Raw genomic sequence first — 22,620 nt, 5'->3', positions numbered from 1 at the left:
CACGAGGTAGTTGACTTTTAGGTTTTGACCGAATGGAAATTTCGGGTTGTCACATCATCCCCCTGTTAAAGGGAATTTCGTCCCAAAATTAGAATTTAGATAAGGAAGTAGGTATGAATGATCGAGTCATGAGGAGGAAACTTCCTAATCGATTGGTTCTAGCGCTCCTAAGTGAAATCGGGTCCTCGGTTGGTATCCCAACGAACCTTCACTAACGGGCGACTGCGTTGTTTCGTCCGCTTGACCTCTCAGTCGAGGGTCACTACGGTTCTAATACGAAGGAGAGGATCTCGACGAGTGAACTTACAAGAGTCCTAACGGAAAGGTACGGTTTCACGATTGAGACGCGAAGGGAAAAATGTACGTTACTGAGTTCGCGGAGTAGGTCTAGTTTGCAAGGTACACGACCGATTCTGGTAAGAATCTCGGAGGTCCTATCTATTTTGGATTTAGCTTTCCACGCAATACGAAGCGTGTTAAGCCATTCCCAGAGTGAGACTTCCTAAAGAACTTGGTCTCTAATTTGGAATCTCCAAGGTTTCCTTTTCTTGTTTAACTTTCCAGTCAAGGGCCACCCCCTTGTTGGGTCAAAGTCGAAAGGGTTTCTATAGTTTGCGAGGAGTTCTGAATGAACTATGACAATAGGTCTGTAAGACCTAGAATTTGGCGAATGCCTATCGGTGTCTCTGGTGTCGACAAATTCTCTACGTTTTTGACAAATTGTAAGAGTACTCAAAATTTCCCACATCACTAATAGTGTCTCATAGAAATTTGACTCTTCAATTTCAAAACTCGTGCTTAGAGAACATCGCGAAAAGTACCTCTGAAGGTAATGTTTCCATGGGTTTCTTCTTACTACGAGGGTAGATAAGTAAGTCATTACATGGAAAATGAAGAACTGATCCAAGTAAGAAAGACGAACCCTATTCATTAAACTCATGAATACTATGGGCGTATTGGTCTTATCCGAAGGGTATCACTACGGACTCGAAGTGTCCGCATCGAGTTCAGGAGATAGTCTTCCGGACATCTTTCCCTAACACTCGAACTGGTGATATTCAGATCTCAGATCCATTCCTGGAAGTAATTCTTTCCTTGCGTTTGTTCAACCATTTCATCTATGCGAGGCAGAGATAACGATTTCTATGAAAATCTTGACGGAGTCCTCGATATCCGAGGCACATATGATGTAATCTGTCGATCTCTGGGAGAATAAGACTGGGGTTCTCCAGGGTGAGAAGCCTAGTCTTCTAATTCTCTTTCTGTGTAGTTCGTTAAGTTTTCCGGGCTGTTCTTGTGTCTCCGTAGGTGTTTAGACTATAGGGCGATCTGTTTACAAGGGTCCTACTAGGTGCTAAGTTTGTTCACATGATGAGGTGATTACTCGTAGACTTAAGCAATTCTCCGTACTGAAGTTCATATTGGAATTCGTACTTGGTTCACAATCACCATTTCATGTATACGAGTCATATATAATTAAGATTGAAAAGGTAGTCGAATAACTGATTCTTCTTTAGGCTCACATCCCATCGGGGAAAAGAATTTAAAGTGGAATCATCAATTCTAAACATGTAGAACCTTGATTATATATCACTCTTATGCATACATTCCTCAGTGATAGATCAACCGCATGAATCCCTGGATTAAACTTGACGTACTGCACGAGTGGTACTTCGGGGTTTCTTCTGAAAGAAGGGAACTATGAGGTACTCCTTGCATGAGTACTTCGGTGTTCTGGTATGACGGTTTCGCTAAAAGACGTTTACTGAAAAGGAGACGTACGTATGAATCTGTTTTGTGAGGATCAAACTGAATCGAGTCGTATGATAATGTCGAAATCATACTAAAACTTAAAGACATTAGCTTTGAACATAATACGTTTACAAACCAAACACAACCGTGCAACCATGAACAAAGTTACACTATTTTAGATTTACTATAAGACTACTGCTGCAAATAAGATATACTACAAAAGACAAGTATACGCAGCACGAGCATCCCTATACCGACAGGATCCCGCAAAAGATAAGACTCCAGTTGCACCAGTCCCGGATAGTTTATAAGTCTGTTACAACAACACGTCCGAATTACATTAATGTGGGTTCCAGAGCAGGTTCTCTTGCAGCTGTGATCCGGAGAATTTTTCCATTTGCGCCAGAGTTCTTTGTTATAGGGCAATCCTTCTTGAAGTGCCCTATCTCCCCGCATTGGTGGCATGACTGGCTAATACTAGCTTTGGTGACGGGATTTCGGTGTTTAGCCAGTGTTATGTGGACACGAATACCTTCCTCATTACTCCACTTTGAAAATTGATTCTTAAATTGTTCGGCGTTATAACTTATCTTGTGTGTAGGGTTAGTCCCGATGAAATGGACTTGAGTGATGGGTCGTGTTGGTGCTCCACAGCCACGAGCATGGTGCCCTATGTTTAGGTAATTGCAACATTGCATCTCATGGCAAGCCCAATGATGATGGAAACTACACTTATCACACTTCGGGAGTTTTCCCTCGTATGGCCTGCTCAGTATGGAAACGGCAGGGGTTTCCACTTGCTGCTGTTGTATAGCCAGTTTTTGGGATCTCTTGCGTTCTTTCTGGGCTTGACGCTTTCGTTTCTTGTTCTCTGCTTTTCAGCTTTGCGAGCCTGTGACTATTAATGTTTGACGACTCCCTGGATAGATACCACGATTGGAAACTTCATTCCCATCAGCAGCATTATATGTGCTGATAGCGCTACGGTGCGCAAGGACCGCGGTTACGGTAGCCACCGCGGCAGCTGTAACTGCTGTTTGAAAGGTAGCGGCGTTCATAGGAAAGGTGGAGGTTTCGTCATTCTACTGATTGCTTTCGGATGACGACATGATTCTGTAATACGAAAGATAAGGATTTTCTGAGCGATTTTGGTTGTCCCTTGATGTACTTAGATTGTTCATGTAAAGAGTACGACTATGTTCTTGAAAGTTTGACCTACATCCCTATGATGCAGTCCTAGTAATGAGTAGAAGTAAGTTCGTAGAATGGTCTCAAGACGTATGACGTTCGAACCGAGGTATCGTGGGTTGGTGAATAACAAGATGCAACCATTAAAAGAGACTTGGAAATGTCTTCGGATCTAGATTATTATAGTCCAATGACTTGACTAAAGTAGGTTTCAGATAGACTCCAATGAAAGTATGACAAGATTACTTGAATGAAGAATGACACAGAAGTTAGCCGACTGTCAATATCTTTGATATTCACGATGTAAAGATTCGGGAAAAATGACCTTATAAAGGTCTTACATCATATCCAAAGAAGATATTCTTGACATCATAAAGACCTAACCAAAAGTACTTACAGTACAAGATAATTTCATAGAAAATGCCACCTCGGGTATAGACAGAAAAATGATTCCTTTTAATAAGGAAAATAAAGTAAAGTGTGTACTACTAGCTACGGTCATCCCTCTGGTGAACTCTTAGTTCAGCCAATTGACGTTCCACATCAAGTAGGTGTCTTTCGTACACCCTCTGGCGTACTCAGAGCTCTATGACTTCGGCTCATGATTCAGCCAGTGCTTGTGGCAGGGTTTCATGGTTTCTCTCAGATCTCTCACGAGCATCATCTAGACGAATGGTGCTGAGGATATGCATTCTCGCATTGGTGACAACTTCAGTGATCTGATGTAGGGTTGTCCTGCCCTGAATCTCATTTCGGGCCACTCTGCGGACCAAGATTTGCAAGATTCTATCTACTGAGCCCCCATTGCTCATGTAATAAAAGCTTCGGTCACCATTAAATGGCATGGGCTGATCTTGTCCTTGGCTCCATGTTTCCAAACATTCCACCCATGGAGGCATGGGGCCATGAAAAGCCGGACGAGGGTTAGGAATTGGAACGGGAGTTGCTTGGGGTAGGTTCTCAACCTCTAGTTCGAAGTTAGCATCATCCGAAAGGTCTTCATCATTGTGATCATCCACAGGGATTGGATGATCATTCTCTGGTTCTTATTCAAACAAACCAGCAATGACTTCGTTCGGAAGATACTGGTTGTCGTGGGAATGGAGTCCAGCCATGTTATCTACGTGAGAATTGGGGTAAGAAAATAACTATTAGATGAACTATCTAGATAATTATTTAGAAAATCTTCATTAGTTACATCGCTATTTGTGAAGTGCATACCAGTTATATGTAATCGAAACAGGATAGGCCTTCGAATAAGTGACCTTAACTCCAAATTCACACAGAATCGGGGTAAAGTAAAATTTTCACAGATTCTAAGTCTATAACATCCTAATTACATTTAGCTTTAGTGTATCCACTTAGCAACTATCAACTTGGTAATGAAGATCCCGTTTTAGTTCTCAAGTATAACGTACTTATAGTAACACCAAATACTCCTATAGTATTTTAAGTTTAATGTTATGTTCTATTGTTCTCATTGCGGTAGGGTTGGTAAGGTTTTAGATTTGTTGCAACCACACAACTACATTTAGGCACATGCTAGTCAACCCTCGGATAATATAGGTGAATAGGCTATATCTTCCTAGTTTTGACCATATGTCTCTAAGCCCACCTGTGTTGCCCAATAATCGTAATTCTTTTGTACTGTCCTAGTGACACTGATTTTAGTATGAATGCAACACGTATACTTAAATATTTTAATATTTAAAGTATAAACTCTTGGGCAGAGTATTTTTAATCCCTTATGTATTTATAGTTAGTATATCTTTTATGGGTTGATATACTTAATTCACTATAAACAATGCTCTGATACCAATCTATCACACCCCAAAACCAAGAACGTCGGAAACGTTCTGGGGCGGAGGACGTCATGTACAGTATCACAACAATGAAAAGTTGTAAACAAGCAACATCATTATCCTTTGCATTAATAATAGAATTATTATACAAGTGTGTTCTGTCAAACTTTGATAAACACTAAAGCATAAATCAAAATGAAAGATGAATCTTCAACGAGCTCCATCTTCCCTAGTCCTTGCATCGGTACCTATCTATGATGACATGAGGATACAAGTAATTTTGAAAGCGAGTATCAGCTTTAAAGCTGGTGAGATCATAAGTATTTTAGTGTCTTAATTTTTATGTAAATACTTGTATGTATTTGAAATGTAAGTATTTGTATGTATACGAATTGTAAGTATCGAAAATGTAAATGAACTGTAAGTATGAAAATGTATATGAACTGTAAGTATGAACATGTTTGTAAAACCACTGTAAACGTTTGAAAAACCCTAGAAATCCCTATGATTCCTACTAGTAACAAAAGGAGTCTTTTACCAAGACTTAACTGCTCTGAATGTAGTCTTCTACCAAGACCTAACTGTTATGAATGTAATCTTCTACCAAGACCTAACTGTTCTGAATGTAGTCTTCTACCAAGACCTAACTGTAATAGTATTACCCTTTGGTACCCGGGAAAATAACAATGTTAACTGAAGACATCCGTAGATGTACATTTACCTCTGTTGCTAACAGCTGGGTATATGAATAGTTAGTCCCCAAAAGTATACCTGTAATGGTATCAACCGTTGACATCCGTGGATGTGATTTTACCACTGTAGATAACAAAGATTCTAGGAATGGTCAGTCCCGCAACGTATCCTTGGGTACTAGGATATTAAATCCTATCTATCTTGTCGATTTTGTGATTAAATCACAAGGTAAAGATAAGAATAATGATTATATAACAGAATCTATACATATAAAATGTACTAGTGATTCTTGTAAGTGTACTCATGTACATGTGACCATATCTATGTAATAGTATAGTAAGGTACTGTAATGTTCTAGCTGTGGTGTACGTGCTCTCTATCTAGTAAGTATAGTAATGTACTGTAATGTAATAGCTGTAGTGTACGTGCTCTCTATCTAGCAAGTATAGTAATGTACTGTAATGTCATAGCTGTAGTGTACGTGCTCTCTATCTAGAAAGTATAGTAATATACTGTAATGTTCTAGAAAGTAATACTCATGAATGAATTGACTCATTATATAGTATTTCGTTGTAGTAATAGTTCTAGTATCTTCCTAAACTACCCCTATGGTAGTTTACTAGTAATCTAACTGGTACGTATGGACATGGATGTATACCTTTGCTACCCAAGGGTATTGATTGAACTGGAAGAACCTTTATGACTACATATGTACACATGATATATAAATAATATTTAAACGACCTTCTGACGGGTACCCGATATCCCACCAGACCACATCTCAAGCGCGAAAAGGAAATAGGGTGGATAGCCTTCCTAAGTCTTTTAAACATTACTCATATAAATATACATATATAGGCATGCAGTATATAATATAAAAGCATAAAGTAAGTTTTGTAAAACCTTTGAAGATAATTATTATCTTAAGAAAAGATCGACTTGATGTCAATCTATAAAACAATTTGAAGGCGTGGGTTTGATAAAACAGTTTAGTATAAAGAACATTTGTTTGAAACACAATTGTAAATAATTTTGAAATGTAATATACAGAGTAAAATGTACAGTGTAATAAAGAGTTTAAAACATATAAAATGTTTATAAAAATCATTTGAAGAAAACTATTTGGTAAAACGACTAATGTGTAGTAAATCATTTGAATGTTGCATATTAATCACATTTGATTAATATAATAACTAGAATGATTCTACTTATTAATCACATGTGATTGATATAATAACTAGTATGATTCTACTTGTATCCCCCCCCCCTATAAAACATTTAAAAGTAGTTTAAAACATTGATTAAGGGGTATGAACTCACCTGTAGCAAGTAGATCGGAAGGAAGTGTCGGATGAGTGCTTGGTGTCAAGTGAAGACTTAGACACGCACAAAGATCCTAATAACATATAAGGATATATGTATATACACAATTAGTCTTTAAACAACTAATAAACAAAGTTAAGACACTCTAGGACATGTTAAACACTTTATACAAGTATTATAAGTCTCAAGGGTTGCATCTAAGTGTTGTAGGGAAAGGCTAGTGTGTTTGGGGTTCAAGGGTAAACTCCCTTGGAGTTTACGGTTTTCATGACCATTACCCAAGGAGTTTACGGCAGTAAACTCAAGGGTTTACGGTCGTAAACTCTACACTTTATGACCATTTGTTGTTTTGAAGACTACTAAGCTATTCCAAGCATTCCCACTTCATGATTTAGCCTTAGGAAGTGTTGTGTGGCATCAAAACACTCCTAAATGGAGTTTATGGTCTAAGGACCATTTTACCATGAGTTTACTACCTTAAACTCATGATTTTACTACCTTAAACTCATAAGTTTGGTATTTGGCAGTTTTCAAGTCCTTAGCTCAAACATGGCAATAATCTAGGTTAGATTTAGACATAAGGAACAACCGTGGGACATTTATGGGACTTTTACACCTCTTTTGAGGTGTTTACGGTTTTGGGAGATCCCCAAACCGTAAACACATAAAAATATATGATTTTGGTGATTTTAGTGTGATACACCCATCAAGGATGGATCTAGACAAGTCCCTAAGGCATCGTGAAGCATCTAGATACGCTAAAGCACCCTAAGGCCCTATATTGGGTGCTTACAGTTTTGGAAGCCTCCCAAAACCGTGAACACATTGTTCTTGGTGTTCTTGGGACTTTTCCTTGGTATAAACATGTATAGTAAGCTTAAAATGACTCTAGGATAGAAGTACTTACATAGAGGAAGCTTGAAATGAACTTTAAATCCAAGAACACTTAGTGTGTGTTCTTGGTGTTCTTGGTGTTTTTGGAAACTAAGCAAAACACAAAAATGGATGGATTAAATGATGTAAAATCACTAGATTAAGTGATATACTAACTTAAAAGGGCTAGAAACACTAACTAGATTGAAGATTTTGAATAAAAACTTGGATGATACTTGAGAGGATATTTTGGAGTTTACACTTCTGACATTTGGGGAGTAAACACAAATGACTAGCTTTTTGAGGAGTAAACTCATACATAGGTATGAGTTCACGGTTTTTGGGTGATTTTTCAACCCAAACATAAAAGTTTAGTCGGGAATTTCTAAGACGTAAAGTGTTTGCAGTTTTTAAAATTGAAAACCCGCGACGGCACTTTCTTTCACCCGTTCGTTTAAAAATAATATTAAAATAATCAAACGAATTTTATATTTCTTGAAAATAAGAAATAACGACTTTAACTTATGATACGAAGTGGTTGACTTTTAGGGTTTGATTGAATGAAAATTTCGGGTTGTCACATATATGCTTTAAGATGCTATTAACGGATCAGATCTATGGTCTATTTCCGACCGTATCTATAAATTCTATGTGCTCAGGTTTTAAATGTTTAATCACGATACTAGAACTCGTATAAGGAGGATTATATTTCAAATAAAACCTTCCCTATCTTAAATTCTCTTCACTATGCATAGAACGTATGATTTGGTGTATAGAACATCATGGTGAGAACACGCAGTGGTTTAGGATACGCTAATATAAACCAGCAGCCTAAGCCATGAATGATTAAATGTGCACCCGAAGAAGTGCCAATAGCTGAACCTATCACTATGGAAACACTTACGGATCTATTAGCCTAACAAAGAGAGGAAATGAGGAAGCTAATCCATGAGGCCGGTAGAGAGCCTATGACACTTGTTGAGGAACCTGAGTGGAATATACAACAGTCCAAGTAAGGAAATTATAGCAGGACTTTTAGTCGAGCAGAACCTTAAGTGGTTAGTTGAGATAAACCTGAGAGAAGGAATGAGGGGAAATGATGGACGTGAGTGTAAGTATAAGGAATTCATGGATGCCAAGCAACCAAGTCTCATTGGAAGCCCAAAGCCTGTAGAGATTATGGACTAGATCTCCGAGATGAAGGTGGTATTTGAGAGCTGTAACTACAACAACAAGCAGAAAAACATCCTTGCAATCAAGCAATTGAACATCGGTGTTTTATGTTGGTGGAAGTTGTTGGTAGATACACTTGTTGAGGAACCTGAGTGGAATATACAACAGTCCAAGTAAGGAAATTATAGCAGGACTTTTAGTCGAGCAGAACCTTAAGTGGTTAGTTGAGATAAACCTGAGAGAAGGAATGAGGGGAAATGATGGACGTGAGTGTAAGTATAAGGAATTCATGGATGCCAAGCAACCAAGTCTCATTGGAAGCCCAAAGCCTGTAGAGATTATGGACTAGATCTCCGAGATGAAGGTGGTATTTGAGAGCTGTAACTACAACAACAAGCAGAAAAACATCCTTGCAATCAAGCAATTGAACATCGGTGTTTTATGTTGGTGGAAGTTGTTGGTAGATACAATGCCACAAGGAGAAGCCCTGCGAATGTCTTAGGAAGCATTACTAGAACAATTGAAGACGCAGTACTGCTTGGAGGTAGATCTGATAAACCTAAACAACGACTTTTAGAACCTGTAGAAGGGAAATATAAGCATTGATGAGTATGCCACCACATTCACTTAAAAGATGCAGCTAGTCCCCTACTTAGTGCCTACTAAACTCTCTAAGATAGAGAAGTTTTCTAACAGACTACCAACAACGGTAAAGATGACAACCACTTTGAAGGAAGCCGTCAGAGCAGCCAAGACTGTGGAGACCCAACATCGAGAGAAGGGTTTGGAAAGAATGGAGGATGGCGAGAAAAGGGAGTTTGATTGATCTTCAAGGTGAAGATCTAGTATCCCCAAGAGTCATTATAGAATAATATTGCTAATAATATATGATCCTATAGGGTCACACCACATAACAAGTTACCGTTAATTGATTATTTATTAGTATAATTTGATTATTAGTAAATATATCAACACTTGTATTTAAATGGAAAATTATTATTTCATGGAAATAATATTTTACTAATTGGGAATTTAGTATTTGTGAAAATAATATTTTTTTGGAGAAATAACAACTTCTAAAATATATCATAAAGTATGATTATTTATAAGTTATATTTGTATCTTAATAAACTAGTTAGAGTTTATTTATATAAAAGTTAGTTCTATATAAAAGATATATTTATATATGAATAATTCTTTGAATATAAGAATCATTTTATATGTATGACAAATTTTTATATAAATTTAGCCAGTATATATATTTATACACTAAACATATAATAATGGGACATCCTTTGTTTCCATCCTTTAACCATAGGGTCAAAAATGGGAGGAGACAAGGTATGCATGTTTTGTCTAATCCACCACCATGACTTGTCTATTCAACCCATGCTTGAAAAGCTAGAAGGTATGGTCTCTTCTTACTTTTTTGGCCTATATAAATGAGAGAATTTCAAGGGATGAGAAATACTTCTTAAGCTTCTTTCTTCCTCTTCTTTGGCTAGCAAAGCCTAGAGCATAAGTGCTCCCAAGAGGCTGCCAAATTTCGAAGTTAAAGCATCCTTCTTCTCCTCCATTTTCTTGCACGTGATGTTTAAAAGAATTTCCCTTTGTTGCTTCACCTTTCAACATATGTTTGGTATGTATTTCAAAGGCTTATGAATAACAAATTACAAGTGAATACTAGCATGTTTTAATTATTCTACTCTTTCTTAGTTGATACTTGTAGAGAACTCTTGCTTTAGAGTTTCATGCCACACTTCATCAACTTCCAACCTCCCATGAGGATCAAAGTCTTCAAAGTTTGTTAGGTTTTCCCTTCTATGGTTGTTTTAATCTTTCTAACTCTTGCAAAATGATCCTTGGTGGGTAAAATAATTTTAGTTTTATTCAACATTTTAAAACTTCCGTTGTCAATTTTATCGGTTGTGAAAGCCGGATTTTTGAATAAAATCCCAACAATTGGTATCAAAGCCATTTTTGCAAGAGTATTTAAATTATTTGTTTAGTTGAGCAAATATGTATTTTTGTAAAACATGAATGGTTTTCTCTTTGCAAGAAAAATCCGTACATATTTTCTATGAAAACTTTAAAATGCTTACAATTGTTATTTTTGACCAAACGTTTACATGCATCTTTTTGTTCATAAAAGTTGTTTTAGAAAAACAAAGAGTTGTATATATTTTAAAGTATATAAATATATATGATGTGCTTAAACTAGCCATGGACCTTTGTGTTTTTTCATGTGTTGATTTATCTAGAATGGTTGTAACTATTTGTTTATTCATATGGTATGTAATAATTAAATAGTTTGTTTTCTTTTGTTAATTTTTGTAAGTAATAAATTAGTTTTAGAAATAGTTATTTTTTGTAAAAATGTAACAATAATGAATCAAAAGTTTATAAAGTTGATTTTATTAAAGTTTCTCAAACTTTATAAAATTATTTTTATAAACTTGCTACAAGGTGTTGAAGCAAGTGGGAGAACATGAAGACTTTACAAGATAAAGTTCCATTATGTCCATTTAGGAATGGACTTGATAATTTTGTGATGGCTCAGAAAATTATTACTAGTTCATGGCTTTGTTTATGCACATATACTATAATAATTGTTATGCATGCTTGTGATGTTTTATGTTTATGTTATTATTATTATGTTATTATTATTATGTTACGGTTGATAAATTACTTTTTTAAATGCGAAATAATATTTGAACATAAACAAACATCACAAAGAGTTTGGTTTTAATGAAATTTACCTTTTAACATATGATGCTAAAATAGTTTTACAATAAAACAAGTTTTATCGTTAAAACTAGTAACCGGTAAAATTTCGGGATTAAAATTGTATAAGTTTAAAATAGAGATTGGTAAACTTATCAAATTCCAAACCTTATTTTATAAAAGGAAGTTTTATTAAAAGGTTTCCAAATGTTCTAAAGCGCTCAAATGATATAACTTAATACTAGTTATTAATTTAGAACTTTGATCGCGTCAACTATAGAAAACCGGGCTTTATATATAGAACATTGTTAAAGAATCTGATTTTACATGAAATAAGATTTTTTAAAGTATACCATGGTTTATTGAATGCATGTAATAACCTTGATATAAAATGTTTTTTAAACTAGACTTATAAAAACATCAAAGACCCCTTACAAACCTCAAATCTATGCAATCCTTTTTTTAAAGAACACTCGCACGTCTCTTGTATGTACTAAACCTAACCACTTAGTGTTATTGTTTTATGGCCGATGTGTCTTCGCGATTTCTATGAGCAAGTTGTAGGCCGATTACACAACCTTTTCAAATTGGATGATTTGATCGGAAATCTCTTGTGATAAAGGATACGTAAGCAAGAGAGTTCTAAGGCAGAGATGGGATCAAACATGTCTAATTAAATTTTTTATTAGTGATCTCATAAGTCTAGGAATTATATGGTAATATATAATTGATAATTGATGTCTACCGGGTTGACTTCGGATGGATGAGATAAAGGATACCTAACCATTTATCTGTTTTGCAACTCGGATCCTCGACTTTGATATTTAATGTTTTTAGAAACTAAAAGCGTATTAGTCATTAAAGATTAAATATTGAAAATACTAAATGAATTTTGTTAAAAATTTTATAGATATACACTTAAATGTCCTAATCATAAACAAATTACTTTGAATAATAGACCTAAATATGTTACCTAGTAAAGGCATCACTATGATGCTCAAGATGCTTCTAACATCAAGCTAGGAATAGTTATTCATGAATTCTAGGAAGTCTTGGATAATTAAAGCATATATATGAGCATATAACAGGTCAAGCAATATTCCAATAAATACAGTGATATTTTATTAAATCTTGTTTAAACAATGGAATAATGCAAGGCAAAAAGGGTCACGTTGTGTGATCTAAAAGGCCCATGTTTTTTATGGAGAGAGGCTATTTTCGAAATTAACCAATTAGGGTTTAACACTTACATACCTTTCAATTGTTATACCAAACAATTGGTATTCCTTTTGATCTTGATATTCTTGGAAGCTTAGCACCATAAATGTAATGCCTCTAAACGAGTCACACCCAAAGACTAGCAAGAAGGAACTTGAAGGAGAGAGGTTAGGGTATGCAAAAATCGTCCCTAGGGTTTCTTCAAGGAAGGAGGGACTGATTTTAGGTGCTAGGAGGCTCCTTATATAGCTGAGGGATCTATGGTTAAGGGAAAACCCTAATGTTCTTTTGCATGGGGCCTAAGCTTATCCAAAAGCCTTACCCAAGCCCCTTGGACGAAAGAATTAGAGTTTCCCCTAAAGATTTCTTCCACCCCCTTCCTAGGAGGTTCTGGAACTATCCACTCAACTATTAGATAATTACAAACAAGTCCATCCACTTTATAATTAATAAAGTTAACCATAAAATTAATTCTAATTAATTTATGGCTAAGTATTAATTAAACATTATGATTTCTAATTAATATATTAATCTTTTAACATATTAATAAATCATTTATATTAATTTATTAATCTTATAATAAATCAATATCTCTCATTTCATATTTTCCTTGTTCCGTTGCTAGGTTTGAGGGCAACCCAAACGGACTGTGCCACTATCAATTCAAGTACATACCAATTACAATTATGGGCTTAGACAGCGAATTCAATAGTTTTATGGACTAAACACATTAAAGCCCAAGAAATTCAATAAGGCCCACATAGATGGATCTTATTTCTTTTGTGAAGAAACTGGACACTAGTAGAGGAACTGCTCCTTTTATCTAGAAAGAAAGTCTGGAAGAGACAAGTATTTCATGTATCTGTAGGATAGAACTTATACTTTTTGTGTAACACTCAAGTTATTAAGGAATGCAATTTAAATTAGATTTCAAAAAAATAAACGTATATATTTTACCTTTTAAATTATATACAATATCTTTTTATATTATTAGTAAATTTTGAAAAGCTTTAAAAAAAACTATGATTGTATTGCATTCTGTAAGAATATCGTATAATAATTTTGCATATTGAAAAATACTTACGTATTAAATTCTTTAAGAATACGAATATATAGTCAAATGTATTATAGTCGGAAATACAATATTCCTGGTTAAGAATCATTTGTAAAACAAACAAACTTAATATATATCACAAGAATAGTTAAGCATAAATTATTTAAGTTAAAACATCATTCTTGATGATGAGAATATAATATTTACATTATGCTAAAAGAATCTTAATAAATGTTTTTGAGTCCATAAATAGTTTGAATGTCTAAAGAATGTAAGAATTCTTAGAGAAGGGACGAATAAAAATTTATTTATAGCGATGTAACACCATAATTTTTTATACAACTCAATATTCTTTAAAGAATTTATGCATTCATAAAGAATATTGGAAGAATAAAATGTCTAAAAATTGTTGTGTTTCCACTCTCTCTTATCTATATCTATTACTATCTGCACCATTATCCTTTCCTTCTGCCCTTTATCTTTGTAAAAACTAGGAAAAAAGTTATTTCGAAACGCAATGCAAATCAAATGTTTGATAATTACATTCTTTGAGAACTTCTACACTAACATTCTTTGAGAATTGCCCCCTTTATAATAAAACGTGTGATTGTTTGATTGCAATCAAAGTCAAATGCAATCATAAATTAATCATTTCCATAATTTTCTTTTACTTAGAGTGTCTTTAAGAAATTTAAATTTTGCAAACTTATTTTATTTATAGTTGCTAACAGAAAAAAAATATTTGAGTTGTTATCTAAAATAAGACCACAAGTTAAAAACTAAATCACTAACATTCTTTGATAATTGCCAAAACGTGTGCTTGTTTGATTGCTATCAAAGTCAAATGTAATTATAAATTAACCATTTCCATAATTTTCTTTTAGTTGATTGTCTTTAAGAATTATTAAACTAATAATAAAAACCAAACACTACATATGCATCTCCCATGCATATAATATTAATTTAATTAGGCTACACACATGCATGCACGCAACCCCCCCCCCCCCAGAAAAGCAAATCATGATCAGATCGGCACCGTCCTCGTCCTTCAGTTGTGGTTTGAACCAATTAGACGGCCCTTGTTCTCCATCACCGTGTTACCCATAAACAAAGTTGGTAGAAAGCGCCCAGGCAATATCCCTACTCGCCGCTAGTCTCTCCTCGTGTGTGTGCCACCGGATGTGGCCACAAAACGCCTTCTCTTGGTACATATCTTTCTTTTTTTAGATGATGCATTCTTATTTCTTTTATAGCTATATGCTAACAAAGAATATTACATATAGTTATAGTTATAATTCAAATAAAATAACATAAAAAACAATGGTGAAGAACAAAATTTGAACATACAAATAATATCTTATTAACTAAAATGGACGATATGTTCTTTTATGTGGCAACAATGACACCATTACAGGCTTCAATATGCATTAAAACATGTAGGATATAGACTACAAATGAAATGTGTACAAAAATCATTCCTATCATCTCCGATTAAAATTATATTTCCAAAGAAAAGAGCATCATATTCATTAAATTGAGTTGTGATGAAAAGATGTTTGTAACAATTCCATAAATATAGCCATTATTTTTTATTATTAATTTAACTGACAATAAAATCCCTAAATTGGCTTCATGAAATGATTGGTCAATAATTACCCATAGATTCACATAATAATTACAGTTTCATATAAGAGCCTAACTCTCTCTCTCTCTCTCTCTCTCTCTCTCTCTCTCCCTCTATATATATATATATATATATATATATATATATATATATATATATATATATATATATATATATATATATATATATATATAAATGAACGTTATACGTTTTGATCTTTACATGTTTCTCTACGTGCCATATTGATATCTGCCGACTTGTGTTCATCAATATGTGATTTATTACAATTTAGTTTACATATATAATTATAATATTGAATTATGGCTCTATTTATATTTTGTTTTTTAATATCTATGTTATAAATTAGTATTATTTTTAATTTTTTTAGTTATCCAACTAATTTAATATCAGCAAATCATAATACGTTATTTTTAAAAAAAATTATATATATATATATATATATATATATATATATATATATATATCCTAATACATAAAGATCATATTTTTCAAATGTAAACTTCACTTTGAATTTGACATATGTCATTTTTTTGAAAACTTTAGAATTATTTTTATTCAAATGTCACCTACTAGATAGTAGCTAATATTAATTATTATATTTAGTATATTAATTTAAATTAATATAGATATTAAACTTCCGTTTGTAAATTCCTATATTTCATATTTCTAACAAAAAGAAAAAAAAATGTTCTTTAAAATACATATTTAAACTATAATAAAAGAAAATATCGACTAACAGTATATGATTTATTAAAATTCCTATACTTTTCATGTGTAAATTCCGTTTGTAAATTCCCATATTGGCAACTACCGACTTGTGTCCATTAATATGTGATTTATTAAAATTTAGTTTACACATCTAAATGTAACTTTTAATTATTGCTCTATTTTTATTTTTGGTTTTTTAATATCTTCCAACATATATTTTGCATTACATAGTGATGCATCCGTCATCAATCTTGATAACCATGATTTTCATTTATTATAATACTTGTGGTAAAATGATTTTTAAAATTCTATCCAACTAGATATTTGGTAATGAATTTTTCAAGTGATAATAATAATTATTATAAAAAACAATCGGAGATAAAAACAAAGATAAAAAAATGGGAAAAACGTAGTCATGGTGGGTTTATTTTAAAGTTTTGACAATTACGACTACATTATATATATTTTTTTGGAAAATAAAATTATCTTATTTTGTATATTTAATTAAAATAAATTAAGTAGCAAAAAATATTAAATAATTAATATCTAAGTAAATCAATGGTAGAAAGGTTTTTCAAAAAAATATTTTTTTTTCTGGAAAATATTACAAGGTTGAATGGGCAAGATTTTTAATTCATAAATAAATGAAAAATATGTACAAATATTATGTTTTCGAATATTGTTAGCGAAATGATTTTTTTAACTTGTATTAGTGATTATCTTATATGTCTTCCACTAAATATATATATATATATATATATATATATATATATATATATATATATATATATATATATATATATATATAGATATATATATATAAGGTAATTTTTTAAATATTCTCTACCTAATAATTTCTATAAAAGGGAAATGAATTTATTATATGTAATAAATGATATTACTTTTTAAAGGTAATATATAAGAATGGCAATGGGGCGGGTTTGGGGCGGGGCATGGATTCCCAAACCCGTCCCGATAACTTTCGGGTATCTTATCGGGGCACCCCATTGGGTTTCGGGTTTCCCCGTCGGGTTTCGGGTATCATATCGGGTTTACAACAACTGATAACGAAATCTTTATTCTCTTTTAGGGTACCACAATGTCTTATAAAATATACATGTTCTAGCAACTCTTTTAAATTAAAAACATGATGCATCACTTTAATAAAATAAAATGGACATTATATAAAAAATTATTTGATTTAAGTTTTGTTTAATATATATATATATATATATATATATATATATATATATATATATATATATATATATATATATATATATATATAATCGGGGCGGGTCGGGTCGGGGTGAGGATAACCCACTCCCTGCCCCGAACCTGATAAAAAACTTGATAACGACTCGTTACCCGACCCGAAATGATAGGGTTTCGGGTTTCCCCGTCGGGTTCGGTTTTTTTTCCATCCCTAGTAATATAAAGTGGAGACGTAAATCCAATACATCAGAAAAAGTAACGAAGAAGTCTATATAAAATGAACAAGATTGTATACATAAATCAAAAAACTACGGATTCATATAGGGCACTGTGTTTCATCTCTCTGCTAACGTTGGATGCGATTAGCAATGGCTAGGTGGGTCAGCCTACTGCAGCTGTTGTGTTGTTGATGCCGAACCTAACTTGACGTTCAATCCATCTGCAACAGCTACAACAGTATACTTAGAAAAGTGTTTTTCAAGCATCTATCAGTCTCATTTTTTATTTCTATGGGAATGAAGTTGCAGTGGCGTTGTTAAGAGCTGGCATCGGAGAGCTAAAAATCGTGGGATTCCTTTGTTGTGTACACATTTTTGAAGGGTTTTTCTTTGTTTTACACATTTATGAAGGACTTTAATTTTGTTTCACTTTTGGCTCACGCGAGTGTTTTGCATGTGTTCCATTATAGTTGCAATGACAAAAGAAGGTATATAAAACAAAATTAGAATAACAATTAATTAATTACATAACATTCCTTCTTTCGTTCACTACTACATATTCATTCATGTTGGTACCTAATGAGGGCTCTAGTATGGAGGATCGGGCCCTTGCGTTCCTAGAGGCTCACGATCGTGTGACTAAACGCACTTCACGAAAATGGTCATAACTTTGGGTACGGATCTTTGTTTTGGGCCTACGACCAGTCAAATCAAATCTTGGAGCAAGGAGCACGTCTAAATAATTACCGGAAGGGACCTTACCCATTTTGAGTCCATAAAGCACTTTCTAAATGGAGTTATAAGAGTTTTGTTATTTTTTATTAATTTTTGGGTTTTACTCTCGGGTTTATATCTGGCCCATGGACTTTTAGGGTTCCCTTTTAATTTATGCTTCTTATTTATCTTTTTTTATGTAATTTGGAAGGGCGATCATCAATTTTATGAACTTTCATTTTCTCCTAAAATTCTATGCGTCTTAACCCAGATTTTTAAGTCAATCCTACGGTATTCATAAAATCAACGTGGTTTTGAAGAGATTGACCTGGTTATTCTTTTAGAATGAACAGGTTCAGTCTTGTATATTTCTATTTGTTTTTTTATGCTACATCAGTACCGAACATGATATAGATCTATGATAAATGACCCTATAGTGCATAAAACTTATAAGAAAATATTCAACTTCGGGTCGGATGGTTTATACATACCTCAATTGTTATCCAAGCACATTTATGGTGCATAACTATCACCACCTATCAAGAGGAACATTAAACTCTTGATTGTCGGAGGCGAGAATCGTCCGATGGAACAAATGTTCGATATATTTGTAAGAAATAAATTAATTTAAATATAGTGTAAGTCATATATAATGTAATGCCTACGTTTCCCGCTATAAAATTAATAAGACGATATAACTGTTAGGGTCAACAATTGTTACCTATTAGATATAATTATAGAAAATTTTGTGAAGTCTATGTGAAAATATTTGTTATATACATGCTTATAACAATATATTAAAAGAAGAATAAAATACGTGTCTTATTAGAATAATAATTATCATGAATATCCTTGACGAAAGTTGAAGTAGCCGTGACAAGGATTCCAGAGATATAAGGAACGCTTAAATCAGACTTATACCAAAGATGTTATGTTCTGTTGAAGTTTCATAACCGACCCGATCAACAATGCATATCATAAAAGGTGAGATTTTGATAAAATACTTTTGAGCCTTAGTGATCTAAAAGAAAGTCGTAGTACTCATTAAACCTAGAGTATACATATACAGAACGATCAAATCTGATTTAATGACAGGAAGTTGTGATTTTTTTAAGATTAGCATAGGAGTATACGACTCATAAATCGAATTTTAGATTGACTTATTTATTAGAAGAAACAATCTAAACGAAAGTTGAAGATGTCGTTAATAGGAGTACAACGATATAAAGACAGTAAAAAACAGACGTCGGGCGAGAGAGTTATTCATTTTACACGAACTTTAACAGTCTAACTCTGTATAACATTAATAAGATTAAAACTAGCTGACGGACTCAAAATGAAAGTTGTAGATCTTGTCGATAACTTCTTCTGTGAAGAGACTGGACACTATTAGAGGAACTTCTCCTCTTATCTAGAAAGATAGTTTGGAAAAGACTAGTACTTCATGTATCTGCAGGATAGAAGTTATACTTTTTGTGTAACACTCAAGTTATTAAGGAATGCAATTTAAATTAGATTTCAAAAAAATAAACGTATATATTTTACATTTTAAATTATTTACAGTATCTTTTTATATTATTAGTAAAATCTGAAAAATAAAAAAACAATTATGATTTATTGCATTCTGTAGGTATATCGTATATTTACTTTGCATATTGAAAAATAGTTACGTATTAAATTCTTTAAGAATACGAATATATAGTCAAATGTATTATAGACGAAAATACAATATTCCTGGTTAAGAATCATTTGTAAAACAAACAAACTTAATATATATCACAAGAATGGTTAAGAATAAATTATTTAAGTAAAAACATCATTCTTGATGATGAGAATATAATATTTACATTATGCTAAAACAATCTTAATAAATGTTTTTGAGTCCATAAATAGTTTGAATGTCTAAAGAATGTAAGAATTCTTAAAGAAGGGAGGAATAAAAATTTATTTATAGCTATGTAACACCATAATTTTTTATACAAGTCAATATTCTTTAAAGAATTAATGCATTCTTAAAGAATGTTTGAAGAATAAAATGTCTAAAAATTGTTGTCCAAATCAAATGTGCGATAATTACATTCTTTGAGAACGTGTGATCGTTTGATTGCAATCCAAGTCAAAGGCATCATAATTTAATTATTTCCATAATTTTCTTTTACTTGAGTGTCTTTAAGAATTTTCGATTTTGAATGCTTATTTTATTTATAGTTTCTAATAGAAAAAAATCTTTGAGTTGTTATCTAAAATAAGACCACAAGCTAAAAACTAAATCACTAACATTCTTTGATAATTGCCAAAACGTGTGCTTGTTTGATTGCTATCAAAGTCAAATATAATTATAAATTAACCATTTCCATAATTTTATTTTATTTGAGTGTCTGTGAGAATTATTAAACTAATAATAAAAAACGAACACTACATATGCATCTCCCTTGCCTATAATATTTTTTTAAAAGGCTACACACATGCATGCATGCACACCCCCGAAAAGTAAATCATGATCAGATCAGGCAACATCCTTATCTGTCCTCGTCCTCCGGTGGTGGTGGTTGGTTAAGATCCGGGAGTTTGAACCACTTAGATGGCCCTTGTTCTCCATCACCGCGTTGCCCAGAAACAAAGTTGGCAGAAAGAACCCTGGCAATATCCCTACTCGCCGCTAGTCTCTCCTCCTGTGTGTGCCACCGGATGTGGCTACAAAACACCTTCCCATGGTACATATCTTTTATTGTTTTAGATTATGCATGTTTATTTCTTTTATAGTTATACGCTAACAAGGAATATTAAATATAGTTATAGTTATAATTCAATTAAAAAACATAAAAAACAATGGTGAAGAACAAAATTTGAACATACAAATAATATCTTATTAACTAAAATGGATAACAGGTTCTTGTATTTTGCAACAATGATATGATTGGTCAATAATTAGCCATACATTCACACAATAATTAAGGTTTCATATATAAACCTAACTCTTTCTCTCTCTCTCTCTCTCTCTCTCTCTCTCTCTCTCTTTCTCTCTTCACACACACACACACACACACACATATATACATATATATATATATATATATATATATATATACATGAACGTCATACATTTTGACCTTTATATGTTTCTTTATATGTCATATTGATATGCACCGACTTGTGTTCATCAATATGTGATTTATTACAATTTATTTTACATATATAATTATAATATTGAATTATGCCTCTATTTATATTTTGTTTTTTAATATCTATATTATAAAGTAGTATTATTTTTAATTTATTTAGTTATTCATCTAATTTAATATCAGCAAAATATAATATGTTATTTTTATACAATTTTATACTTATATATCTACCCTAATACATAAAGATCATATTTTTAAAATGTAAACTTCACTTTGAATTTGACTCGTCTTTTTTTGAAAACTTTAGAATTATTTTTATTCAATTGTCACTACTAGATAACAGCACATATTAATTGTAATTTTTAATATATTAATTTATATTAATGTAGATATTAAACTTCCGTTTCTAAATTCATATATTTTAGATTTGTAATAAAAAGGAAAAAAAAAGTTCTTTAGAATACATATTTCAACTATAATAAAAGAAAATATCGTCTCTCAGTATCTGATTTATTAAAATTCCTATATTTTTCATTTGTAAATTCCCAAAAAATTGCAACTACCAAGTTGTGTCCATCAATACGTGATTTATTAAAATTTAGTTTACAGATATAAATATAACTTTTAATTATTGCTCTATTTTTTTTTTAATATCTTCCAACATATATTTTCCATCACATAGTGATGCATCCGTCATCAATCTTGATAACTATGATTTTCATTTATTATAATACTTGTGGTAAAATGATTTTTAAAATTCTATCCAACTAGATATTTGGTACAGAATTTTTCAAGTGATAATAATAATAATTATAAAAAACAATCGGAGATAAAAACAACGATAAAAAATTGGAAAAACACAGTCATGGTGGGTTTATTTTAAGGTTTTGGCAATTACGACTACATTATATATATTTTTTTGGAAAATAAAATTATTTTATTTTGTATATTCAATTAAAATAAAATAACAAGCAAAAAATATTAAATAATTAATATCTAAGTAAATCTAGGATACAAAATTAAATTTTGTTTGAATTTAAGGACATATTAGAAAAAACCTACCATTCCAATGGTAAATAGGTTTTTCAAAAAAAATATTTTTTTTTCTGGAAAATATTATAAGGTTTAATGGGCAAAGATTGTTAATTCATAAACTAAATGAAAAATATGTACATATATTATGTTTTCGAATATTATT

Source organism: Lactuca saligna, chromosome 9 (assembly GCF_052625555.1).
Source record: "Lactuca saligna cultivar CGN05327 chromosome 9, ASM5262555v1, whole genome shotgun sequence".
Classification (NCBI taxonomy): Eukaryota; Viridiplantae; Streptophyta; class Magnoliopsida; order Asterales; family Asteraceae; genus Lactuca; species Lactuca saligna.
This window is presented reverse-complemented; position numbering follows the sequence as displayed.